Source organism: Trichosurus vulpecula, chromosome 5, assembly GCF_011100635.1.
Source record: "Trichosurus vulpecula isolate mTriVul1 chromosome 5, mTriVul1.pri, whole genome shotgun sequence".
NCBI classification, from domain to species: Eukaryota; Metazoa; Chordata; class Mammalia; order Diprotodontia; family Phalangeridae; genus Trichosurus; species Trichosurus vulpecula.
The window spans coordinates 304,730,236-304,756,062 of NC_050577.1; positions in this window are offsets into that span (position 1 = coordinate 304,730,236).

A 25,827-nucleotide genomic window follows, 5' to 3' on the forward strand; every position below is an offset into this window, starting at 1 on the left:
AGGCACGGAATTGAATTTCTCAACAAACAAGGAAATGAAAAAAGTTTGGATTCACTAGAGACTCAAGTCAATTCCCAGAAGGAAGTAATGTAAACACTTTAAAAGATGAAAGAGTATTTGTTCCAAAAGACCAATATCTTCTTGCCTCCGAACTCTGAAGCTATTTCCCCCTCCCCCACCACACACACACACACACACACACACACACACACACACACACACACACACACACACACATACACACACACATACACACACACATACACACACACACACATACACACACACATACACACACACACATACACACACACATTCTTAGTTGTGGGGAGATGCCCACTCTTCCTTGTCCCCCTTCTCCTCCCCAGTCCTGCACACAGAGTGTAAAGGAGGCACAGACTACACAGAATGCCAAGGCTGGCAAAGAATATAGAACAGAGACCAGGTAGTCAAAGATCTGGGAGGGGCCTTAGAACAGGGGATGTCAGGGCTGGGAGGGGCCTCAGAACAAGGGATGTCAGAGCTGGGAGGGGCCTGAGAACAGGAGATGTCAGGGCTGGGAGGGGCCTGAGAACAGGGGATGTCAGGGCTGGGAGGGGCCTCAGAACAGGGGATGTCAGGGCTGGGAGGGGCCTCAGAACAGGGGATGTCAGAGCTGGGAGGGGCCTGAGAACAGGGGGTGGCAGAGTTGGAGTAGGGGCGAAGAGCTCAGAACACAGACTGCTGGGGCTGGAAGGGGATTTGGAAACCATAGTAAAACTCTTCACTTCTTGAAGGACATAGAGATCTACATGGTAGGAGGGCATGAAGAACCTTCCTGAGTTCACACAGTGAGGAAGACACGTCCATGCCCCCTGTGCTCTGTACTCACACCGGAGAAGTCAGAATCTGACCCAACTCTCCCAGCCTCCGTCTGCACATCTAAGACTATCCCACAGCTCAGACCCTTGGTCAGGCTTCCTTCCCTACACACCTGGCATTCTGAGAGGTTTGTCAATGGTTCTCTCTGATAGGGGCCTTTTTATGACCCTCTTTGTGGAGCCATTGAGAAAGGACATCCAGGATTAGTTTGCTGTTCTCCCTGGCTCTGTGGGCCTCAACCCACAGTATTGGTCTGTGTTTTCTCTGCTTTCCTTCTCTGCCTGAGAAATGACCACTAGACGGGAAGCAGACAGACAGGGTGTGTGTGTGTGTGTGTGTGTGTGTGTGTGTGTGTGTGTCTCCAGAGGTAGGTTTTTTTAAAGAATCAGAAAAAAGAAGAGGCAGAAGGAGAGTCTGAAGGCACACTTCTATATGTATGCTGCCCGTACACAGAGACCCACAGACACAGACACAGACACACAGACACACATACACACCGCCACACACACACACACACACACACACACACACACACACACACACACAGGGCAGGGGAGACATCTCATTTGGCCCTGGAACTTGGGCAGGCCAGCTGGGCTTTCCCGAAGGCACTGCTGACATGGTGAGGGCAGGCTTCTTCTCCTTACTGGTCATCTGCCAGTGATTGCCTGGTGTGGTCTCAGCCCCCAGGATGCAGGGACACTAAGGCTACGTGGCCATGGCATCCTCCCTGTCCCCAGCCCCTTGTTTTCTGGGGTAGTCAGAGTTAAGTTTCTCAGATCCCTGGCCTTCCCTCTTCATTCTTTATGAGGCAGCTCAGAAGCCCTGATTGCCACCTCACTGCCTTCCCTCATAGGCTGTCTGCTCTTTGTCTCAAGTCCTAGTGAGTTTGAGCCCTCCAAGACTCGAGGCTGGGATGGGGGGAGTGTAGCTTGTTGCATGTCTGAGCCTCTGTCCTGTCTGTGGAGCTCAGGACACTAGTGGGGAGGGGTTACCTGTGGTGATTCCCTCTGACATCTGACCCCCTCCAAAGCTGCTATCCCTGTGTGTCAAGGACCCTTTAGGGCATAGTTCCCTGCTCTCCCATCCTCCCACCTGAGGGTTGCATCCTCCTGGAGTTCATGTCCCCCTATCTGTGTTCCCCTGAGCTTCCAGCTCCCTTCGGGATTTTCATTGGTGTTGCCAGGGCTGGGGCTGGATTCTGTGTGCAGGGGGAGGCACCCCCTCATGTGTCACGGCTACTTCCGGGAGGTGGGCTGTTCTCTGCCTCCATCTTCTGCTGAATTCTAATGTTGCTAAGCATACCATAGTTAGTGGCTGTATTAGCAGCAAATAGAAACCATGCTCATTCACATCAGGGGTCTGCAGCCAGGCATGAGTCCCAGGAAAAAATACCCTGAGGAGTGAGGGTTTGGGGCAGGCCAAATGGCATTTTGTTTGTTCACTCGTTTTCATTCATGTCCGACTCCTAGTGACCCCATTTGGGGTTTTCTTGGCAAAGGTAATGCAGTGGTTTGCCATGTCCTTCTCCAGCTCATTTGACAGGTGAGGAAACTGAGGCAAACAGGGTTAAGTGACTTGCCCAGGGTCACACAGCTAGTAAGTGTCTGAGGTCAGATTTGAACTCGGGTCCTCCTGAGTCTAGGATTGGTATTGTATCTTCTGCACTACAAGGTAAGGTGCCCTTACCTTGGCCCAGACAAGCCAATTAAAGAGATAGCTATGCATGCAATCAGGACAGTGCAGACAGAGGCACCGTTCTGAGGATCTGAGGCCTGTCTGGCTCTACCCAGAGCCTCCACTCTCCTTTGGCCAATGGCCTATTCGGCTGACAGGGAAACGCCCACCAGCATGCATGCACATAGGCCCACTTGTGTACATACATGCACACTCATGCGCTCACACACAAACATTCAGACTCCTGCTGTCATGGAAAACTAAAGGGCACAGTGCATAGAGTGCCCAGGTCTGGAGTCAGGAGGACCTGAGTTCAAATCTAGCCTCAGACACTTACTAGCTGCGTGACCCTGGGCAAGTCACTTAATCCTGTTTGTCTCCGTTTCCTCATCGGTCAAACGAGCAGGAGAAGGAAATGGCAAACCCCTCCGGCATCTCTGCCGAGTAAACCCCTAATGGTGCCGTGAAAGGTTGGACCAAACAGCGATGAATCATGGAAAGACCTCTGAACACGGAATCTGGTGAGGCCTCTCTAATTATCTCTGTGACCTTGGGCAAGTCATTGACTTCTCCACGCCTCCATTTCTCTTCTGGGTGATCCTAGCTGCTCTGCCTGCCTTGGGAGAAAGAGACAGCTGTTTGTAAACCCCCCATCTCATTCTTCAGAAAGGAGAGCAGGCACGAGTGTGAGGTGTTTATGCTGACACACTAACGTGTGAAGTACGAGGCGCACACACATATGCATGCACACACACACACATGCATGCACGCGCACACACACGCACATACGCACACACACATATGCATGCACGTGCACACACACACGAACGCACACACACACATATGCATGCATGCACACACACACACACACACACACACACGCACACACCCCTGCTGGCTTAGAAAGTCTGGGCATCGTCCCCCAGTGACCCAGGAAGATCCGCACATGCTTGCCGTCTCTTTAGCGTTATTTTTTATCGTCATCATTCTGGCTGCCGCCGTCGTGGTCTTTATGAAGCTGAGGTTGTTTCCAGGAAATTAACTTTTGCAACAAAACAAACTCTAATTATGAAATATGAAATCATTTCCCTACCAAAGTACAGGGTGTCTGTCTGAGGCCTAATCTGCTGGCTCAGGGCAGAGGCCTGGACCCCTGAGAACCTTTGGGGCAGTGCCTGGTCCCTGTGGCCCTTTACAAACCATTGGCACCTCCCCAAAGTGAGTAACCCAGACCAGCCTCCCAGGGTAGCAGCCTTTGTTGTTGTTCAGTCATGTCTGACTCTCCCTGGCCCCATTTGGGGTTTTCTTGGCAGAGATACTGGAGGGGTTTGCCATTTCCTTCTCCAGCTCATTTTACAGGTGAGGAAACTGAGGCAAACAAGGTGAAGTGACTTGCCCAGGGTCACACAGCTAGGAAGTATCTGAGGCTGGATTTGAACTCAGGTCCCCTTGCCTCCAGGCTTGGTACTTTATGCACCATACTCAGCCATTTCCTCAGAGTTCATCTGGCTTAGTAACCAGGGCCAGGGGTGGTAGAAATCTCACAGTGATGCTGCCCTCTCCCCTTGCTCCCCCTTTTACTCCCCTCCTCCTGCTCTCCCTGGCCCTCTGCCCCTGCCACATAAAGTAAGGGGGTAAATGAGGCTCTTTCCGAAGCCCCTTCCAGGTCTAACATTCTGCACCCCTGGTCAGACATTCCTTGTTCTCTGGTCTCCCAGCACCGATGCCCTAGGTTCTAGGCTCACGGGTCCATCCGTCTGCTGCATTCTCTGTTCTCCATCCTCCCTGTCCTTTCCTGGCTGTCCCATTCTAGGCTCTGTTCTCCCCCTCCCTGTCCCCTGGGTGAGGAGGTTGATGTGGCTCCCTAAGCTCTGCCGGGCTGCTCCTGGTTCAGACACTGTGTGTCTCCACAGTCTGTCGGATCTTGTGGATGGAGCAGAAGTCCAGGAAATCAGGGGCCATCTCTGCACTGGGGGGATCTCAGTTTCTTCCTCTGGAAAATGGGACTAGCGATGCTAACCCTAAAGACCTCGTGGTGTTTGTGGGAGGATTCAAGAGACAATGGATGCAACACCAAGGACCAACATTTATGTAGCTTTTACTAAGTGCCAGGTCCTGTGTCAAGGGCCATTGGATCCTTACAACAACCCCGCAGTGTAGGTGATATTACCATCCTTGTTTTGTATATGAGCAAACACAGGTTAAGTGACTTGCCCGAGGTCACATAGCTACTAAGTGTCGGAGGCTGGCTTTGAGCTCGGGTCCAGGCCTGGCACACTATCCACTGTGCCACGGAGCTGCCAAATGCTGAAGAGGACTACGGTAGCCCTTGTTTGCAAAGCGCTTCCCACCCTCTCCGTAATGCGCTGTCTATTGGGGAGCCCTGTGCAGGAGGCAGGGGCAGGGATCCCCAGAGGCTCCCCTACAGGATCTGCAAAGGCTTGGACTCTGATGCTGCCTTCGGTCTCCGCAGCCAAGCTCTTTGCGTCTCCCTAGAAGGTGAGGCTTATTTCACATGCCGGTACGCAACTGAATCCTTGACAAAATGTGGAATCGGTGCTTTAATTGGGAGTCATTAAACAATTCCTCGCTTTATTTCCTCCACGTTAATCATAGTTCGGGGCCTGTTTGTACTTTCTTTGTTTTCAAATGGATATCAAAGGACTGCAATCCTGCCCGCCTCCGTTGCCAAAGTCCCTTGTCCTCCTGTCCCTTTCCTCCCACTAGAAAAAAACAATTTCCTTTTATCTTCAACTTGGGCTGCTCGAGACAAAAAATTAAAAATTATTGCCTTTGAAGGTGAAATTGGAATCATCTCTTCTTTGTTCAAAGCATCCTCCGTGCAGACTTTCTTGCCAGCAGAGCCTGCACTTGGCTCTTCCCGAGAGTGCCGCTTCTTCCATTCCAGCAGAGCGGCTGTTTGTGCACCTCTTCATTTGAGACCCTAGTGCTCGGGGGCTGGGGCCACAGAGCCAGAAAGGAATCACCCCCTGTGTCCCTGATCACGGAACGTGCATTCTATCAGAGCAGGGAGAAGCAAAACAGATCCGGAGAGAAATACAAGGGAGTTGCCAAATAAAGGCTAAGAATTTGTGGGGGCATTGACAACTAGAGGGAGAAGGGATGGTACTAGGCAGGAGGTGACCCCCAAGCTGAACCTGAAGGGAACCACACTTCTAAGGGGAGGGTGAGGATGGAGAGTATTCTCAGGTTGGGATGAGAGCCCTGAGGCAAAACCACAGGGCGGAAAATGGAATGTCTCCAGTGGGTAATAAGAGGTATAGAGGGATGGATGGATGGATAAATAGATAAGGCATTTATTAAGTGCTGACCATATTCCAGGCACTGTCCTAAGAACAGATACAAGCAAATGAACCCTCCCTTCAAGGACCTTCCATTCTATCGGGGAGATGCTGGAAAGAAGGGTAGGGAAGGGTCCCCTGCTGCCCAGGGGAGGGGGGAGTCTGCAGGAGAGTCCACCACGAAATGACATGGGCATGGCTGGGAACCAGCAAAGGAGGCTGAGAAGGATGAACATGGGAGGGGAACCAAGAGAGGGTGGCATCTCTTCTGGAGATCATATGACCTAGATGAGAATATCAGAGCCAAAAAAGATGAGAGAACACAGAGCTGAGAGTCTAGAACATGGAATGGACCTGAGAAAATAGAACCCAAAGTGTCAGTGCTGGGGGACCATAAACATGGAGTCTGTGGTCAAATGAACCTAGAATGTAAGAGCTAGAAGGGCCTTAGAATATAGAATATTTGAGTTGTTAGAAAGAACAGAGACAAAGGGGATGGCTTTCAGTTCCAACACTGCAAAGACATCATGGCGCCCATGAGCAAAGGCTGCTAGAGTTCTCTAGGAAGAAGTCAGTGGTTGCCTTGCAGAGCCCAAAGAGGGCTGGGGGTTGTCAGCAGCTGGCGGGGAGGGGTGCAGTGCCCAGAAAATGGAGTCGCTTTGTTTTGTGGTGATGGGCACGGGCAAACACTTGATTGTCTTTATTAAAAAAATTATGGATCCTTTGTCTTTTTACATCCCTTATATTCCCCAAATATCCTTCCTCTTTCCTCCTTCCAGAAAGCCATTTCTTATAACAAAGAATAAAGAAGAAAGAGTTTAGCAAAACTAACCAATGCATTAATCTTGGTATCCCCAAAGGGCACTGTATAAAAAACATTATTATATGTAGCCCTCAGCACCCCCAGGTCCCTTCTTCTGAGAAAAAGGGGGAGGAAGGAAATGGAAATATAACTTGATGGTCCAATAATCTTTTCTTTCTTTTCTTCATTCTTAGCATGCAGGGGAGTGAGAGCCAATGACCAGGGAGAGACTGAAGATTCAGGAAGGAAAGGGGACATGATGGAGAGCTGGGAGGGTATGTAGACACGTGCTGAGGCTCTATTGCCCTCCTGCCCCCAGGAGAAGGCGAACTGTCTGAGGGCTGAGACCACTCTGCTTTGGTCATCCCCAGCAGCTGGTTTATGGGATAAACTCAGGGTAGCCACATCTCGGGAGAGGGTTTGGAGGCTGAGACAGAAGAGAAAGAAGATGGATGATGGTATAATGCTGAGACGTGGAGGAGGGGAATCAAATGGCCTCTTATCTCTGCAGCAAAGTAAGGCTGGAGGCCATCTGAGAGAGAGAGAATGGGGGGTGGAGGGGGCTGCTGTGGGGAATGTGATAGGGGGGTCAATAAGACAGGACTAACAGGATTGCTGAGCAGCAGCGAGGCCTTGATGAGGTTACAGAAGAGCCAGGCGGTTTTCCTGTAGCTTCAAGGAAGAGGAGATGAAATTGTCAGCCGAGCAAATCAAGAATTTATCAGGTGCTCCACTTTTAGCAGAATGAGACTTTGAGCAGCTGTCAGGAACTTCCTGATGACATTAGCTGTCCAGAAGTAGGACAGATGGGCTGCCTTGCTGGGTAGTGAGCTCCCCGTCACCTGTATGGATGGCAGCTTGTCAGGAATTCCCGCTCAGGTGCTGGTTTACTTGGATGACCTCAGGCTTCTTCCAGCCCTGAGTCTCTGCTATCCTAAGGAATCTGAAGCTGCCTCTCTCTATTCCTCCCATCACTTCTGTGCTCTGGGCTGTTTGTGTTCAGCCTTACGAAGTTTAGGATATCTGCATCAGTGAGGTAACTCTTTCGACTATTTAGAGCGGGGCACAGCATCTACTGGCTGACCCTAGACATCAGGCCATGCCATCTGCCCAGCCCAGTCAGCCATCTTACCACTGTCTTCATGGAACATAACCACTCCCCAACACTGCCTGCCCTCCCTGCTCCCCTCTGCTCTGCATGGCTTCTCTTTCCCTCTTTGATTATATGGGCGAAGGATGTTTCCTTTTAATCGACCTTCCTTATTTTTTATTCCTTCATTTATCCGTTGTCTAGTGGAAAGAATGTACCTGGAAATCAACCAGGCCTTTCCTCCTGTCCCTGGCTCTTATCATGGTGACTATGAGGAGGAAGCAGGAAGGGAAGGAAGAAGCATTTATCAAGCACCTACTATGTGCTAAATGCTTTAGAAATATCTCATTTGATTCTTGAGCCTTAGTTTCTTCACCTGTAAATCAGAGAGTAAAAATGCCTCTAGTTTTTATCCTTGCTCTAGGTCTGGAACGTGAATTTCAAGGACCAGGGCGGTGAAGAGGCTCTCCTTCTAATTAGCCAACATTTGGTAGCAAATGCTCTCTAAATGAAGATACATGGTGGACATTACCCTTGTGCCACTGAAAGGTGGAAGTAAAGCCCATGCACCAGTCACCTAAAATCTGATGAAATTTTTCGAAGAATAGGAGTTTTTGCAGAGATAAATCATGCCTGGCCAGATCTTGAATGGATACTCATTTTTTGGGGGTATGAATGCTGCTCTTGGCTCCTTTGAGTACTTTCAGGTGGGTCCCCTTCTTCATCCTGTAAGGTTTCTTCTGGCCCTGGACCACTCTCCTCTAGACTGATGCTGTGTTTGTGTGAAATGGCAGGATGTCTGGCTCATTCATGTGAATCGAGGCTGGATTGCTTGGGCTCAAATAGTGAACACACCCAACTGCTTCTGAAATCAGAGAGGCCCTGGGCTCCTCCAGTGCTCTGGAAGAATGATGAGCTCTAATTGGTCAGGTAGCCTGTCCTGAACTTGTGGACAGTGCTTTCCATTAAAAAAATTCTATCTATTTCAAGAAATATTTCCCAATTACAAGTAAATTAAAAAACACTTAAAATTTTTAAAGTTCCAAATTCTCTTCCCCCTTCCATCCCTCCATTCTCCTTGATAAGGCAAACAATTTGGTATTGATTATACATATAAAGTCATACAAAACATATTTCCATATTAGGCATGTTGCAAAAGAAAACATAAACAAAATAAAACAAGAAAAATAAAGTAAAAAAGGTCTGCTTTGACATGCATTTTGAGTTTATCAGTTCTCTCTGGAGATGGAGAGCATCTTTCATCATGGATCCCTTGGATTGTCTTGGGTCATTGAACAGTGTTTTCTGAGGGCTGATTGGTCTGAGGCCAGCTTTGGTGGTCCTTTCCACTCTCCTGATTGGTCGTGACCCTCAGACTCAGGTGTCTTTTGTTTGGGGGATTCTATCATGGCCTGGTTCTCACCATTAACCTCAGGATAATGTTTGGTTAGGGTCCTTTGAAGGGGGCTGTTTTCTCAAGGTGGGTCAGCTCACTCTGGGTACCATGACTATCTTGAAGATGTCAGGGACTGTTATCTGAGATTGATTAGAGACAGGGGCAAGATATTTTGCAGAAATTATGAGAAAAAGGGAAAATGGTTGTACTTTTGACCAGCAAACTTTTGATGCTTCAAGGCAAACAGGCATCTGGGGGGGCACAGTGGATTAAAAGGCCAACTTGGAGTCAGGAAGACCTGAGTTCAAATCCAGCATCAGACACTGACTAAGTGACCCTGGGCAAATTCTTCCATCTCTATCTGCCCTGGCTTCCCCATCTGTACAGTGGGGATAATAACAGCACCTACCTCTCAGGGCTGCTGTGAGGACAAAATGAGTTGATATTAGTAAGGCTCCTTTACAAATCTTAAGGTGCTGTAATGACCCTTACAAAAATAAATGAATAGAAATACTTATGTATTTATTATATGACGGAAAACCATTAACTCTAAACATGAAAGAAATAATGAACTATGGTTAATTTTAAAGTTTCTCCTACTTAGGAGAGGGGTCTTCCCAAATGGGGGTGGGTTTCAACCTTGCTGACACAGTGGACATTAAGTAATAATGAATAATAAATGCTTGACTCAGTACTAAGCCTTTCTTCTACGGCAGAGATGCTTCTGTTCCCAACCCTTCCACATTACAGGCGAGGGGGTCCCCAGCCCTGCAGTCTGGCCCAGCCTTCTACCCCCAACAAAGAATTGACAAGGAGATCTGACTTGTAGTTGCAAGGGAGGGACCTGAGAGAAGATCTAGCTTAACAGCTTCCACTCCCCACTCACTGAAAGGGCTGGGGGGGTGGTTAAGCCCTAAGAGATGACAGCAGCACATGCTCCCTCTCTTCGAGGATTGGCACAGGAGTGGGGCCATTCTCTAAAATCCTTGAAGTCAGGGATCTCACAGTCCATTTTTTTTGTTTTTGCATTCACACAGCTCTGCATATATAATAAATAATAAACATTCTTGGAATTGAATTAAATTGTCCCCAAAGAGTAGAACTAGGAATGAAAATTAGAGGGCAGCAGATTTCAATTATATACAAGGGGGGAAAATTCCCACAAGTAGAATTAAGCTGTCTCATAGGGTAGTAAGCTCCCCATCACTGGAGGTCTTCAAGTGAAGCCTGGTCAACTATTTGTTGTAGTTGTGATAGAAGGAATTCTTTTTCAGATGCAGGCTGGACTAGACACTGGAGTTTGGAGAGTCTGTGAATGAATGAATGAGTCTCATGTCCTGGTTCTATCCTGTCTATTCTATTCACCTCCCCAGACTGTTACCTCTGTGAGAGCAGGTCCAGGATTCTGTGTTTAGATTGGATGCTCCCTGAGGACAGAGCATGGTCTGCTCCTCTACTGTCTCTCCCATGGACTGACGCGCAGGACTGGGCTCACTGGGTTCTATTGTCTGACACCAGACTGATGTAAGGAGAATCCTTTGATTCCTTGATACTTTTTTAAGTCATGCCCAGTAAAATTTTGGAGGAAAAAAAATGCCCTGTCTGAACCGGAGCAGAAATGCTACTGTCAGTTTCTAACTTTGACAGGAGCTCATACCCTAGCCTCATTCTGTCAGAACTTTCCTTACAACCAGTGGAACTTAGCAGGGAAAAACGATGCCTCACCCTGTGGCCTGCATAACAATAGAGGATATTTTCCCAGACCCAAGCCATCTGGGTACTTCCAAAGCTAGGGGCCTGGGGAGAAGGTCTGGCTTTGCAGGAGCAACCCTGGGTCTTTCTCTCCCCTTCCCAGGCTCCCAGAGTTCTGATCTCTAGAATGGATTTGATCAAGCAATCAATAAACATCTATTAAGCACCCACTATGTGCCAGGCACTTTGCTACATGCTAGGGATACAAAAAGAGGCAAAGACAGTCTCTGCCCACAAGGCACTTAACAATCTATTGGATTCTGGAATCAGAGCTTAGGTCCACACCCTACCTTTGTCTGTATGACCTTGGTCATTTAGGTTTCCTGGGTCTTAAATTCCTCCTCTATAAGATGAGGAGGTGGGAACAGGTGCCTCTGAGGGTCCCATGTAGCTCAAAATCTCTGATTCTATGATGGTCTAATGATGCTACCTGTGCATCCTGGGTCAAGCTGTTACACCTCTCAGAGCCCAGGAAAGAGGGCAGTTGAATGAGTTGGTATCTAAGGCCTCTTCCAGCTCTACATTGGTGATTCTATGGTTGTGGCGTAACCCAGTCGGCATCAATAGTCAGACCTCTGTCCTTCAGAGAGTGATGTTCACTCTGGAGGCCACAGAGTTTCCATAGAACAAGAGGATTTCAGAGAAGACCCAGAGAAGACAAAGGAAGGCCAGGAAGGGATGGCAAATGGGCTTGATAGAACTCAGAAAGGATCAGGGATATTCTAGCGGGTGAATGGGAGTCTACCAGGACACATCCTAGCATCTGTCTTCAAAGATAAACGGTAGCCCCAACAACACAAAAGTAAAAGGCCAGAAGGGAGCTTCTGTTTGACATCTCCATTGAAGACAAGGCAAGAGGCCATGGGCAAGCATGTAGGTGGAGGGATTCAAGATGAGCCCTAAGGGGACGTTCCTATTAATGGATATTGTAAGGCCTTTATAAAGGATGGGGCTAGGGAAATTTCAGTAAGAAGGAAATAGTAGTCTAGGACAATTATTGTATAGTTGATCTCAGAGACAAGGGCAGGACTGGATGATTGCTTCTAGCCTCTTCCTGTCTGGGGATTCTGGCACTCATTCAGTGTCTCCTAGTTAGAAGGGGACTCCAGCAGAAAGGATATAAGGGAGATGTAATATTTCTTATCATGCCATTTCAGTTACCTTTGCTTAGTTTGAACTAGTCATATCCCGTGTCTGACCGTTGAAAAGGGAATGCATCAGTGGGGGCTTGTGAATGAGAGTCATGTGAATTGAAGAAGTTTATCCCAGATAAAGATACTACATTTACATCACACAAGACAGTACAAATCCCTGAACTATGTATGGGGTTCCCTTTGCTATAATTCACACTCACCCTGTTTCCCAGTCTCATCCTCATACTAGGCCCCTGTAAGCACCAAGAAAGCAGGGACCCTGCATTTCCGCAGGGCCTAGCATAGGCTTTTTGCATATGACAGATTCTTCAGAATTTTCTGTAGCATTGTGTTGAGTTCTATCTTATATTGTATTACATGTTACTGAGACAACTACAGGGGCAACTAGAGGGCGCCATAGTGCCCAGAGCGCTGGGCCAGGCTGGAGTCAGGAAGATCCAAGTTCTAATATGGCCTCAGACACTTGTTCACTGTGTGACCTCGGGAAAGTCACTTGACCTCTGTTTGCCTTGGTTTTCTCCACTGTCAAATGGGGATAACAGCGACACCTATCTCCCAGGGTTATTGTGTGGATTGAATGAGACAACTGCAAAAAGATGCTCGGCACATGTGTCGGTACTAGTCGTCACCGCCGCCATTAATTTTACCACTGTTATTGTAGCTGACTTTCTGATAGCTGGAATGTTCCGGCGCTTTTCACATAACCGATGTTAATAGTGTTTGTTGGATTGAGCTCTTTCATTCACATATCCATCCACCAACATTTTGTGCACTGGCTACGCGCTCAATCCCGGGAGATAGGTCTAAATTATGTAATTTAGACAAAATGTGTGTGATCTCCTTGTGTCCCACCCCATGAATCTCACCAGGGCTTGGTGGAAAAGACTAGATTTGGAGTCAGGTGACCTGGCTTTGAACCCTCTCTCTGATATTAGCTGGGTGATTCGGGGCTGATGCTTCCCCTACCTTCTTGGGCCTGAGCCTCCTCATCTCTGAAATGGGGGGGGGGCAGAGGAGCTTTAGGCCCCTCCCACTTCTAGATCTTTGGAGCTCACAGTCTGGGTGGGCGATAAGACCCAAGCCCAGAGAGATCTTAGGGGAAATTCCATGGTAAGTGGGATAGAGAAGGGAAAAAAAAGAGCCAGGAGAGGGAGAAACCACTCTGAGAGGCCAACCCTTGTCTGCTGTGTCCAGAAAACTGAGAGCCCGGTCTCCATTTCCATGTGCATGTGCGTGTATGTATGTATACGTGCATATGTATTTACATCACTCCGTCCACGTACGCATATTTATGTGCACACGTATATGTACACACAGCCAGGTCCTGATCAGTGTGAATAAGGATCCTAAGAAGCGATTTGCATGTATTACAATTCACACTCTTTGAAATTATAATTATGTAAAATATGGTGACTGTTTCTAGCCCAATGGAAACATTTGGTGCAGATGGGAGCAGTGTGGCCTTTCCCTGGGGGTCATTATGCACTAATTGGGATCTCACTGGATAGATATATTGGGCCGACTCCCCCCCCCCCACCCCCGCCCAGCCCCAGGTGACTTGGGTGGGGGATGGGAAGGGGGGGTTTGCAGTGGCCTGCGTGGGACAGACAGATGACTCAGTACAGCACAACGTCCGTGTTTCAGGAAGGCAGAGTCTTATAGTAAAGACAGATAAGAGAGAACAACCCGTTCAGGTCACCTGGTTCACCGCCCTCATTTTACATGGTAGAAAGTGAATCATAGAGACTTCTTGGGTTGTTCGGTCATGTCTGACTCTTCATGATCCCATTTGGGGTTTTCTCTGCAAAGATGCTGGAGTGGTTATTTCCTTCTCCAGCTCATTTTACAGATGAGGAAACTGAGGCAAACAGGGTGAAGAGACTTGCCCAGAGTTATGTAGCTAGAAAATATCTGAGGCCAGATTTGAACTCAGGGGGAGGGAGGGAGGGGGAGAGAGAGGAGAGAGAGAGAGAGAGAGAGAGAGAGAGAGAGAGAGAGAGAGAGAGAGAGAGAGAAGGGGGAGGGAGAGGGAAGAGGGAGAGGGAGAGGAGGAGGGAGAGACAGAGGGAGAGAGAGAGCGAGACAGAGCTGGAGAGAGGGAGAGCGAGCGAGGGAGAGAGAGAGAGAGAGAGAGAGGGGGGGGGGGGGGGCGGAGGGAAGGAGGGAGGAGAAGAGAAGAGAATGAAAATATATTTTCCCTTGTCAGCCAGCATGTTGTGCTCTGATTCTTGGAAACAAGAGCCTGCTCTAGATTCCAGGGACATCCGTGGAGTAATTTCAGACATTATTCAGACCCCAAACACAGCTGGAGGAGCTTTTGGCCAATTTCTAAAAACAGTCCTTCCACAGTGCATTCTATTACCGGGCATTCTTTGCCTTCAATGGCCACGGAGGCAGAGCCCATCCAGAGCACAGGGGGATCCATTCAGTGGGAGCTCTGCTTGTAAAGTGCCTCTAATGAATTCCATGGGTTTCGTGCAAGGGCTTCTCGGATTCTGGCCACATGTGTGGCTGCCTTTGTTTCCCCCGATCGCACTCAGCCTCCTGGAGCGGAGGGACCCCTGGGGACGCAGAAAGGACACAGAAGAGAGATGGGACCTCAGCTGTTTCCAGGGCCCGACTGGCCCTGCCTGGTCTGCCTCTGCCCCTGTAGATGGTGCTACATTACCAGCTTTTCTGGCTGGGAGCGAAAGCTGTTGCTAACCCGTCTTACGACGCAGGCTCGGCTCAGTGTCTCTCCTCTGCAACCTCTCCAGAATACAGTGGGGTTTCAGGGCTGCCCAGATTCACAGGGGCACATACAGAGGGCAGGATGGCAGGGCCTCGTGGAGGGACGGTTGCTGCTAAGACAAGCTACCTCCTTGAAGCTAAAGATTCCTGGTCCTGCTTTCTTGGGGCTGATGGTTTAATATTGTCCCCCAGGATGTCAGCAAGGTGCGGGGGCATCCTGCAGCCCTGTGGGTGAAGGGCAGAGCTGCCTCAGCTGGGAACTGGCACAGTTCCATGATGAAGAGGGCAGGACCCCCCCCCCCACTGCTCCCCATATGCCAACGTCTCTGGACCCGTCGGGTGATACTAAGGCTCATTTCCGGAGCATTACAAAGTACCTTCTTCACAACAACCTGACAAGCCAGGGAGCATCAGTATTATCCAGCCCATTTTCTGAATGACGACCCTGGAGGTCAAAGGTGTTACATGATCCATTCAGGGTTAGACTGTGTTAGAGCTTGGGAGGGGGACCCAGGTGTCCTTACTCCATGTCAAGGGCCCTTCCCACTAATTCAAGCTTTCTCCATGCAGGATTATAGATTTAATCAATCAATCACTCCACAATAAGAAGCACCTGCTATGGCCCAGGCCCTGGGCTAAAGAAGAGGCGAAAGACATTCCCCGACCTCGAGGACCTCACAATTTAAGGGATTCCGAGAAAAATCATCCAACCCCCTTCTCTTTATGGCTGAGGAACCTGAAACCCAGAGAAGTGTGAATAGGTTGCAGAGATCATCAGTGGCAAGAGCAGGTTTCGAACTCAGGTCTTCAAGCTCTGAATCCAACGCTCTTCAAATCGAGTACCTGCCATATAATGGTCCTTTATCGAGGGATTGTTAATGGAATGATTGATTTCCACCACCCCCTGCTCCGTACAAGAAGCAGGCTCCTGTCTCCTGCACTGGGCTTTGGCGCCCCTAAGCAAACAGAGCAGAGGTGGCTCCCCAGGCATCCTGGGGGTGCTCACCACTGCCACCAGCCTCTCCCAGAGCTGGGAAGGAAAAGGAGGTGATATTTGTAAAAGGTGAGCGTGTACAAGCCTCTGGTGCTGCTGGTGAAATGCCAGGGCAGGGTCCTGGTTGGTGCTGGCTTCCTGACGAACTCCAAAGCACCCAGGAAGATTTGGTTCCCAGCTTTGGAGGAAATAAGCAACGTGGTTTGGTGAAGAAAAGCCCAGTCTCTGGAGTCAGGACCAGGGTTTGAATCCTGCCTTTGACATTGGCCCTAGTTCCCTCCTCTATAAAACCGAGGGGTTGGACTCAGTGGCCTTTGAGTTTCCTTCTGGATCTATGATCCTGTGGACCCTATGTCCCCTGGAGGCTTCTGCTGAGCCTGGCCCCTACCTGCAGCTTAGGAGACCCCAGCTTTGAGCTTGTCCCCTTCCTGGGCCTGGGTTGGGCAGCTTGGAAATCAGCTTTGCCTTTGGGGCTCTAGAGGCATCATGAGCATTTTATACACACATGTTTGTTTTGGGTCTAAAAGCATTCTGGGAATCTGGCAAATTACATATTTCAAGTTCTGCAAATTCTAGCAGGGCTAATTACAAGGACATTTGGACACAATGAATAAAGGAATTACTTATGATTCACTAGTTAAGGAGGCTTTGAATGCCCATATTCCTAATTACCAAGGTAAATATAAGTTTCATGTGTAGTTACACGCCAGGGACTCTTGAAATTATAGCCCCTTGAAATATCTCCTTGACGGGGTCCGAGCACGTAATGGAATGTTTGTGCTCCTTGCAGAAGCATGCACCCATGGGCTTCGGCAGGGAGAACGTTCTATTTAAGGTCCAGCAGATCCAGAAATAGCAAGTGTGAAGACTCTCCCCTAAAGAGAGGAAGCAGCAGATGCTGGATCATTCCCTTCTCCAGCGTGCTGCCCTAGGCCCACAGCGTGGACTCCTCTAGGCACCAGGGACCTTATGGATGGCAGAGCATGGGGAGCTCCGCTATCAGTCTGAGGCTGGGCACGAAGGTGTCCAAGGGTCTGCCCCTCCACTCCAGCCTGCCTGTGAGATCCAAGTGACCCTTTTCAATCATGCCTTGACCTATGAAGAGAGCACTGCCCCAAAGCCTTCTCTTCCAGGACAGTCAGCCAGGGACAGCAAGGACTGGGTGGTGAGTCAGGGAGACACAACGTCAAAGCCTGCCTCAGACTCTTACTAGCTTTGTGAGCCTTGGCAAGTCACTGAACCATTGTCAGCCTCAGCCTTCCCATCTACAGAATGGGCACAATAATAGCTCCTAGCTCCCAGAATTGTTGTGGGCATCAAAAGAGACAACACTTGTAAAGCATATTGCAGACTTTAAAATTAGACTGTGATTTCTTTGAGAACAGGGACCTCCCTCCCTCCCTCACTCCCTCTTTCCCTCCCTTTTTCCCTCTGTCCCTCTCTTCCTTTCTTCCTTCCTTCCTTTCCTTCTTCCTTTCTTCCTTTCTTCATTCCTTTCTTTCCTTCTTCCTTTCTTCCTTCCTTTCTTCCTTTCTTTCATTCTTCCTTTCTTCATTCCTTTCTTTCCTTCTTCCTTTCTTCCTTCCTTCCTTCCTTTCTTTCTTCCTTTCTTTCTTTTTCTTTCTTTCTTTCTTTCTTTCTTTCTTTCTTTCTTTCTTTCTTTCTTTCTTCCTTCCTTCCTTCCTTCCTGTCTGTCTGTCTGTCTGTCTTTCTTTCTTTCCTTCCCCAGCACTTAGCCTAGTACTTGGCACATCATAGGCTTTCAATGAATGCTGATTAGCTGACTGGTGAAGATGCCGTGTTAATGACAGCATAGGGGAGCTCACTACCTGCTGAGCAAGCCTACCTCGATTTTGGATAACTCTGAAGTTTTGCCTTCTACTGGAGACCTAATTTCCCTTTCTGCATTTCTGCCCATTGCTTCTAGTTCTGGGGTTGAGGAAGAGGCACAGCCATCATTGGTTAGGGGAGGCTGCAGACGGGATTCCTTCCTTCTTCATCTTGGGGCTGAGCTTCCTGGTGTCTGAGTCCTCATCGGGCTATAATCCACTGGATTCCAACTAGACAAAGCCCACACCCTTTTCCTCTTATCCTGTGGTGGGCCTCCTCAGGGCTGGCTCACAGAAAATCCTGCAGTTCTTCAGGTGAGCAGAACTCTCTTCTTTCACCTCCAGATTGGGGGAGTTCTTTCCATCAATGTGGATGGAGGTCATGCCTCCCACCCTGACGCCAATCCATGGGCAGTACTCCCACCATCCTCCTCTGCCAACAGAGCCTCTGGGCTCATCCATCCTCCATCCTGGCTTTCCATTTTTCTGTGAATGTTGAGGAATTTATCCTGCTTTTTGGCCCCAGCCCATGAGGGCTAATGATACTGCTTGACATTTCCCATGATGTACTTGAGAGAGATTAGAAAACGAGCATCTTTCAGCAGCAGGGCCTCAGACTGGTTTACCTTCTTGCTCACTGTGCCAAGAGGGCAGCCTTTATTCTCCTTAGTGACCTTAGCAATGCCCTCAGCTTGAAGAAGCCACTCCCTAAATTCCTCACCAATGGGTGCCTATGCATAGCACCAGGCATGTACAGGCCACAGCGTGAGAGATATGCTGACCGCCTTCAACTCTTTCTTTAGAGAATTCAGTTGATAAGGGCAATGGGTGGAATGAATTAGTAATGGGATGAAGTGGATTTTTTGAAAGTAAGTTTGTGATCCTCCTCCTATACGATTTGGTTCACTGGGCTTAGAGTCCTGGTTTTGAATCCTGCCTCAAGAACTTACTCTTTGGATGACCCCGAGCAAATTGATTCCCCTCTCTTGGACTCATTTGTAAAAGGAAAGCCTCTAAGGTACCTTAAGGTCAAAATATCTAATTTTAGGATCTAGACCACCCCATCAGAACATTCTCTAGGTAATGCCTAACGCCTTCCCTTGATGTCCTTGTGCTAGCCATCCAACATTGACTCATCCAGGCTGCCATATGCTCAGGAATGAACTCTGGAGTGAGGCAACCACATATAAGAACTAATGCCCGGCCTCAGATCAGCATATAGTGAAGGTAGGAGAAGTATGTGCCTGGGGCTGTCCAGGCAGTGCAGTGGGTAGAGCACAGACTTGAAGACAAATCCTGCCTCAGGCACTTACCAGCTGTGTGACCCTGGGCAAGTCACTCAACCTCCCTTAACTTCAGCAGGAGATAATAATAGCACCTGCTTCACAGGGCTGCTGTGATGTTCAAATGAAATGATATGTATGTACAACACTTTGTAAACTTTCACAAATTACATAAGTGTGAACTCTAGTCCTCTTCCTCCTCATTCTCCCTTATAAACAATAGAAATGGGAACTCTTGGTGTTCTTATGCTCAGCCTCTTCTTCTTCCTTCTCCTCCTCTTCCTCCTCCTCCTCATCTTCTTCATCCTCTTCCTCTTCCTCCTTCAGAGACAGAAGAAAACCAGTAATCCAGTGCCCAAGGGAGAGATACAGACAATTCTCATTGAGTTAGAGAAGGAATCCTAGAATACCCACTCGGTATGGTGAGAGTAATCAGAGACACTTCCAGAGGAAAGGAAGGTTTATCAGACCCTGAAGGATGAGGAAGAAGTTGGCGGTCATAGGGCAGGGGATGGGGACAGACAGAAAGAGCATCTACTCGTGATTGTGTTGGTGACCTCCAGTAACAGGGAATCTTCCCTGGTCTTCCAAGGCTTTCCATCCAAACTCACCGACAAGTCTAGACTAACCCTTTTAAAAGCTCAATCCAATGGGTGGAAGTATGTGGCCCATATTCAGGACACGAAGGCCTCTACTTATGATGACCTAAAGGATGGTCTGATCATGTCATTCCCCAGCTTAAGAAGCTTCAATGGCTCCCCCTTGCACATTTCATAACCTCTCTCTGCTTTGTAAAGCCCTTTATAATCACGCTTTAGTCTTCCCTTTCAGACTGAAGTTACGGTATTCCTTCTCATGACTTTTGCATTCCTGACAAACTGGACTGCTTCTCCTTCCTTGAACTTGACTTTGCACACACCCCTCCATTCCTTTGCATGAGCCGATCCCCATGCCTGGAACGCTTGCCCTCCTGACCTCCTGATCTCAGGATCCCTGGCATACCTCAAAGTACATTTCAGGGTCATCTGTGCAAGATCAGGTTCTTTCTAGTCCTGGAATTCTTGGATACTGTTTAAGTTAGGTAAGGGGCAGGATTCCTCCAAGAAGGTTTTGAATTTGTCACAGAATCTCAAAGCTCGAAGGATCTTTGGGACCTTCTTATCCAACTTCCTCATTTCATGAGTGAAGAACCTAAGTCCAAGAGAGATGGAGTGACCTCCTCCAGATCCCTCCATAAGTTAGTGGCAAAGCTTGCTTTAGAGCCTGGTTTTCTTCATTCCCAGGTCAGGGTGGTCTCCACTAACCCACAAAGCTGCCTTTTGAGTTCACCTTTTTTCAAATCAAGATATTCACAGAATGATTATAGATAGAGAAGAGAAAGCTCTGTCTCTGTGTCAAATTGTCTTTCTCCCTATCTCCCCCTCCCCAAAGGAAAGATTCTGGAAGGAATGATGAAGATGAGTCTGCCAAAGAAAAGATGCCTTGGAGGTGTTAGAGTTTCATAAGACCAAGGACAACCTTTGCTTTCTGCCTTTCCACTTTTCTATCAGTCTTCTTGAGCTTTTTGGGATGTGTAGTCTGTCTGTCTTTGTGCTTATCCAGGTCATGAAACCAACCCTGGAATGATTTCTCCTTCCATGACCTTGTGTCTTGGTACACTTTTTTGGGAAGTAGAAGCTGCAACTTTTTGGCTTGACTTGGCTGGATTGCTCATTCTAAAAACCCATTCCACATTTCTTCTTAATGATTTTTTAACCAAATTGAAGAGTTTTCCCTACCTTCATTCTGAGGCAGCTTGGTGGCTCAGTGGATAGAGCACTGGTCCTGGAGTCAAGACCACTTAGGTTCAATCCCAGCCTCAGACACTTATTAGCTGTGTGACCCTGGGCAAGTCACTTAACATCTGTCTGTTTCAGGTTCCTTAATGCAAACAATAACAACACCTGTCTTACAGGATTGTTGTGGGGATCAACTAAGATAATGTTAGCAAAGTACTTAACGCAGTGCCTGACACATAGTAGGCACTTCATAAATAGTTCCTTCCTTGCTCATCCTATAAACACAGTCTGTCTACTTATCTGTACCTTCATTGTCCTAAAATCCCAGCTGATAGCAGGCTGGAAACTGGCGTTGGTCACTCCTGGCTCCTGTGGCCATTTTGATGTCCGTGGCTGTTGGGAAAAAATATCTCCAACAGCTCTCCCAGGATCCTCAAAATCTTTAGGATCCAGGGATCAGGGCTACTGGCAGTAAGGCTCTTCAGGGATTAAAAGGTCTGTTGATTAGAATACTTAAAAACTTTGTGGTTGGATATGAATTATGGCAACACCAGCCACAACAATCACTTTTATTTCTATGGTGCTTCTGACACACGATTTCACTTGGTCATTACCACAGCCCTGTGAGGCAGACAATTCTGGCATTATCATAGATCCTACCTTATATATGAGGAAGCTAGGGCTCAGAAAGTCAATGACTTGACTAGGGTCAAAGAGTAGTAATCATTAGAGGTGGGATTTCTATCCAGTGTTCAGAATTTCCAAGTCCAGCATTCACGGTATCCATCATAACAGGCTACTTAAGAAAACCCCCAAAGAGCTCTGAAGAGTAAAATACAGAGTCTTAGACCGATTGACTGAGTGAAAGGCCAACCGTTGAAAGAGCCAAGATAGACACAGTCAGGCAGTGTTGAGAAATGGAGATGTCTTGGAGGCTTGGGAAGTCTTCCTTGTCCATTCCAGCTGGCAGATCACCCCCCCATCTACCTATTGTTTTATTTCACATTCAAATGTCATCAGTTTCTATTTGTTTCTGCATGTCCTACTAGGGCCATCCTTCATCATCTGCATGCACAACAAGGCAGGGATTTTATCAGACACCCCACTTTTAGCAGAGGGAGGGGGGGGAGAGAGAGAGAGAGAGAGAGAGAGAGAGAGAGAGAGAGAGAGAGAGAGAGAGAGAGAGATTTCCAGCAGATACTGAGCTATTTGAAATCTGCCCTGATCACACCACCTCTAGAGGATTGGGTCCTATTCTGAGCATCACATTTTAGAGGGGACATTAGTTTGCTGGAAGTGAGTCCAGGGGAAGACATCCAGTGTGGTGAAAGGACTTTAAACCATCTGATATGGCTAAAGGAAATGGGATGCTTAGAATGAAGAAGAGAAGACTTAGATGTCTTTAAATATCTGTCATATAAACTAGCTTCTTGACACAGTGGAAAGACCACTGGGATCAGAAGACCTGCTGGCTTCAAATCTTGGGTCTCTCACTTAGTATCTCTCTTACCTTGGATAAATCACTCAATCCCTTTGGGCCTTAGTTTCCTTCTCTGTAAAATAAGAGGGTTGGACTCTAAGAGCACAGGAACACAAAAGCATAGACTTAGATCTGGGAGGTCCTTAGAGGCCATCAATTCCAATCCCCCTCATTTTACAAATGAGCAAACTGAGGCACAGCGTGGTTAAGTGACTTGTCCAGCTTCACACAATAATTGTTTGAGGTGAGATCTGAGCCTAAGACTTCCTCATTCCAAGTCCAGGGCCATATCTACTAAAATCTATGACCCTGTGATGTTAAGTATTTAAAGGACTTAAACATGAAGAGTGATTACATTAATTTTGCTTGTTCACAAAAGGCAGAACTAGGAGCAACAAATGGAAACTTTAGAGAACAGACAGGGGAAAAATCAGACTAAACCAGACCTTCCTAATGTCTAAAGCTACTCCAAAGTGTAAGACAGTGGCTTTCTGTTATCCATTGCTGGAGGTCTTCCAACAGAAGCAGGATGATTTCTCAGGGAAATACATTTATTCTCAGGGCATACATTTATGTGCCATTACGGGCCACATTAGGTGAACTTTGAGATTCTCTCCAAATGAAATGTTTTAAGATTCTTTGAAGTCCACCATCATGGCATCTGTCATCTGTGCCAGACTGGTATTTGGCATCATAACTCAGCATCCATTTCTTCCAACTGGCCTGGCAGCCTGTAGCACACCCTCACTAAAATATTCCCTGTTTGTCTCTCCTTTGGTCCCCACTAAAATGCTCTCCACTACATCTCATGTTCAGATACAAAGGTTCCCACATAGGTGTTATTTTTGTGGGAACGGATCGGCATCAGACACAGTAGAGAACTGCCACGTAGCTTGTGATGGATTAGCTTTGACAACTAATGATGTTCTATAGACTGATGGGACAGGAGCCCATGCCATGCCCATGCCCCACCTGTCATTGGAAGGCTTATCTAATTAGGGTGACACCTGTCCCTATGATGCCATTCAGAACATACTGATTCTGTGAACATTTGAGACATGGCGGAAGCTTAAAAAGAGAAGGAAGATTCTGGAGCAAGCTGGGCCTTCTTCAACCAGCATAAATGCATGGAGGATGGGAGTGATATATGGCACATGATATCTCCTCAGAAAGCCTATGTTCCTCTCCAACCCCAACTGGATTTCAGAATCACAGCCTCCTAGAGCTAGGAGGGAGACCAGAGGGAAGCTAGCATAACTCTACCTCAGTGGAATCTCCTCTATGGAAGCCCCAGAAAGTGGCCATCTTGTCTGTGCTTGAAGAATCTAGTGAAGGGGAGCCTACCACTTGTCAGGGTGTCCCATTTTACTGCTGGATGTGATGACACCTTTACTCATCTCTCTGTGGTCCTTATCCCTTCCTGGAAATCTGATTCTAAATCTTCATGGCTCCCTTTGGTTGACGACTCATCTTAAGGCATCTTGACCCTAGTTTGAGTTTCTATTTCAGTTGTCTCCTCTGATATGCCTTAGCCCAAAGATTTTAGCCTCTGGCCCTGTTCTGCCCTCCTTGCAATGGAGGCGGAAGATAGGTTAGCTTCAAAGTCACCATCACAGTGGTTCTTCCACGGTGTCTAGCAACAGCCTCCTTCTCAGAGAGGAACTGGCTGGATCCACACGTTCCGGGCACTGGACCAAGGCAGGGCATCTGTCAAGTCATTTACATGCCATTAGGGGTGTGATGTGGCACGTTTTTGTTGACAAAGGTTTGTCTCCTGCAGACCTTCCCGCCACCACCATTGACTTCTTTCCAAAAGTATGGACGCCGCTGCCTTGTGATCCAGCTGGCAGGACTGAAGCAGGTATTAGCCCCTCAATCAGGACCATAAATCACAGAGTGGTCCTCTATCCTTGTGGAACCCTAGGGGGAAGAAGAGAGCAGTGGTCAGCTCAACCCAGAGGTAGGATGTCACTCTGGGTGACCAACTCCAAGAGCAGAGCCTCAGACTCCCAGATGTTCGGTTATGTCTGTTACAGGAAACTGATGATCCTCCTTGAGTCTCATGCAGGCAGAGAAAGCATATGCTTCATCTCGTCCAGTCCTCTGCGGCGGGCTTTTCCATTAGTGCAGAAACCCACTGTGCCTTCGTGCTCAGCTAGCAGTGAAGATCACACTGTTTTTGGGCTTAACCCAACTCACGATGACTTTCTCAAAGTTATTTTTTTTTAAGAAAAGAGGAATTAACAATTCAGCTGTGGCGCAGGATATTAACCTCCAAGTAGAAGTATGGACAAGAGTCTTTAATCATCCGCTGCATGATTTGGGCCCAAGGGCAGGGTCTATGTTATATCCTTCCTTGTGTATCCTAGAATCTCAAAGTTGGAAGGGACCTCAGAGGACATCCAGCCCAAGGGGTTTCTGAATAAGAATCAACCTCCTCTACAACATTCCTTATAAGGGGCCATCTAACCTCTGATGGAGGACCTTCTGTGATAGGACACTCACTACTTTCACAAGAAGTCTTTTCTGCCTTGGGTATGCTCTAATTTTTAACAAGTTGAGCCCATATCTATCCCTTGGAAACTTTCTCAACCACTCTTGGTTCTTCCTTCTGGAGCCAAACAAAACAAATCTAGTTACATCCTTCTTTTATGCAACAGCCCTTCAGATACTTGGGCACAAGCATCATGTCCCCTCTGGGCCTCCTCTGCTCGAGGCTCAACATTTTCACTGTCTTTGACAGATCCTCACTGGGCATGGACTCTACTCATTCCATCACCCTGGTCACCATTCTTTGGCCATCCTCCAGATCATGAGTTTTCTCATTAAAATGTGGCACATAGAACTGAGTATAGTCTATGAGATATAGTCTGACCAAGGCAAAATCCAGAGGGACTTATCGCTGGAAGTTCTGCCTCTCTGAATACTGCCCAAGAGAGAATGACCTTTTCTGCCTACTACTTCACATGGCTGATTGACATTGAGCTTGTGGTCTACTAACCCCACCAAGTCTTTCTCACAGGGACTCTTGTTTACTCACTCCTTTCTATCTTGTTATTTCTGAAGGTGAACTTTATAACTGGATGGTAGGACCAACACATTACACATCCCTTTCACGTTTGTGTCATTTACACATTCCACAAGCATTCCTCCCCTGTCTTGGGCCAAGTCATTGATAAGAATGTTGGCTAGCTCACATTCCAGTATTCTCTCCTGGAGACCAACCTGTGCCCCCTCTGAGTTGACATTGAGTCTTTAGTTACTATTCTTTTCACCTGTTCTGTCCATCAGGATTGAATCGACTTAACTATACTCTCATCTAGGTATAACGAAAAATTGATTTTTAACTGAGGGCAACTTCAATTCTCTTTGGGATTTTTTTGGAGGAGTTAGAGCTCAAATTTGCGCCTTTCCTTTTCCTAAGATCTTCTTGTACCTCCACCTCTTGATTCACGGGTCAGACAATGGAGAGCCATTACTCTGTGGAAGACTGCTCTTGGAAGGGTTTTAGTAAGTGGGAGACCTGGATGGGGTGAAGGCTTTCTCCCTACCAAGATTGCAGAGGCCCTGGGGGAGTAGCTAGAGGACTGGGCATGGACCTAGATGTACATTATAAGGTATATTTTAATCCTTTGAATATGAATTCATTCCTTCATTCATTCAGGGATCCATGATGCATGTCATGATTGTGAGCAGCCC